The sequence below is a fragment of the Schistocerca nitens genome, unplaced genomic scaffold (genome assembly GCF_023898315.1).
Source record: "Schistocerca nitens isolate TAMUIC-IGC-003100 unplaced genomic scaffold, iqSchNite1.1 HiC_scaffold_303, whole genome shotgun sequence".
NCBI lineage: Eukaryota > Metazoa > Arthropoda > Insecta > Orthoptera > Acrididae > Schistocerca > Schistocerca nitens.
In genome coordinates this window covers 95,001-97,500 of record NW_026045839.1, presented here as the reverse complement: position 1 = coordinate 97,500, position 2,500 = coordinate 95,001, and positions in this window count along the sequence as shown.

Genomic DNA, 2,500 nt, shown 5'->3' with positions numbered 1-2,500 from the left:
GTCCCCCCACCTCAAACATGTGACGTAGTCACACCACCGGTTTTGACTAATAGACAGAATGTTTATAATCATATGCCATACACCGGGGGACGATGCCGCGAGGTGTAGCTAGCTAGTGCAGTCGCACCGCTACTACTGTACAGAGATAGAACAGGCATTGACTATACATACATTAAGCTTATACACGGCGGTGCTTAGTAATACGCGCAGTCATCGGAATATAGATAACACATACAACTGTCCCTATACATGCTGAACGTCTGTGCACACAATGTCAACCACACGTCACCCACACACTCCATCACCCACTAGTCTATGCCTGTAACAGACGCAGACACAACATCTAAGTACCAGCATGGAACAACATCCAGTGCATCCTCTCGGCCACAGTACACCATCCACACTATGATAACCAGACCGGGACGTCGAACCAGAAAACTGAATATCCCACTCTTCCTACAACCACCATTGCTCAGATACGCCACCAACACCCACACATGTCCTACACAGGGGTGCACCCAACAGCACCACACTGCCGCATCTCACAGCACATAAACAATGGCAGGAATGAAAGACACAGGTGTGCCACTCCTTTGCCACAAACACAGAACGGGCGCGCCACCTGCCATGAGCCACAAGTGCAACTGACGTGACATATCTGATAGTGCCTCAGGCGTCCACTTACTACCATCACTATCAACGAACCTCGCCACCCCACCCCCCCCCCCCACACACACCATACCTTAACCCAACTTCTGCCTTAACCTAACCCAACTTCTGCCTTAACCTAACCCAACTTCTGCCTTAACCTAACCCAACTTCTGCCTTAACCTAACCCAACTTCTGCCTTAACCTAACCCAACTTCTGCCTTAACCTAACCCAACTTCTGCCTTAACCTAACCCAACTTCTGCCTTAACCTAACCCAACTTCTGCCTTAACCTAACCCAACTTCTGCCTTAACCTAACCCAACTTCTGCCTTAACCTAACCCAACTTCTGCCTTAACCTAACCCAACTTCTGCCTTAACCTAACCCAACTTCTGCCTTAACCTAACCCAACTTCTGCCTTAACCTAACCCAAGTTGCGCCTTAACCTAACCCAAGTTGCGCCTTAACCTAACCCAAGTTGCGCCTTAACCTAACCCAAGTTGCGCCTTAACCTAACCCAAGTTGCGCCTTAACCTAACCCAAGTTGCGCCTTAACCTAACCCAAGTTGCGCCTTAACCTAACCCAAGTTGCGCCCTAACCTAACCCACGTTGCGCCTTAACCTAACCCACGTTGCGCCCTAACCTAACCCACGTTGCGCCCTAACCTAACCTACGTTGCGCCCTAACCTAACCTACGTTGCGCCCTAACCTAACCTACGTTGCGCCCTAACCTAACCTACGTTGCGCCCTAACCTAACCTACGTTGGGCCCTAACCTAACCCACGTTGCGCCCTAACCTAACCCACGTTGCGCCCTAACCTAACCCACGTTGCGCCCAAACCTAACCCACGTTGCGCCCTAACCTAACCCACGTTGCGCCCTAACCTAACCCACGTTGCGCCCTAACCTAACCCACGTTGCGCCCTAACCTAACCCACGTTGCGCCCTAACCTAACCCACGTTGCGCCCTAACCTAACCTACGTTGCGCCCTCACCTAACCCAAGTTGTGCCTTAACCTAACCCACGTTGCGCCCTAACCTAACCCACGTTGCGCCCTAACCTAACCCACGTTGCGCCCTAACCTAACCCACGTTGCGCCCTAACCTAACCCACGTTGCGCCCTAACCTAACCCAAGTTGCGCCTTAACCTAACCCACGTTGCGCCTTAACCTGCCCTGTAATTGTTAGTTATATGAATCTAGGAATTCGTGTAGCGTTGCCTAATTGCAACCATCTCAACATAGTTCACTTCGCGCACACTGTGGTGTTCTGCGTATTGATTCATTTTACGGTGCGTACCCTCACATCTTGCGAGTGTTGCTTACTTTCCACATGGTCCCGCTATCCACTGTATTGTGTACTGCAATAGGACGTATATCGCCCCCGCCCCCCCCCCTCCCCTCCTGTCACCTCTAGCTCGTCGGTCAGGAGTTCGCGTGTTGAATGCGCTTCGCAGCTGTGCAATGGCATTCGCATACGTACGCTGGCCACCTTCCACGTGTTCTTTCGTGCACACGTCGCAGCGTGTATGTATGCTGATGGAGTGCGTCGTGACACACAACATCCAGGCATGCAAGACTCGTAGAAGTCGCAAATGTAGATGGATGTCTACGTTTGCTGCCCAAGTTACGCAAATGAACTGGAAATCCGTTGTTGCGCGGTTGTTCGCGCTGGAGGTGAATCGTTGATATCGACGATCGGTACAGGTATTAACCGGTTGCTTCAGCGACACCCGTCATACCCACGAACGTGAGTGGGCATGTGGGTATGAAGCGATACGCGGCGGTGGCTGGGTGGGACCGTCCCCGGCCGGTGAGGGGGGGGCGCCCGGCGTGCTGGCCGCGCGCTG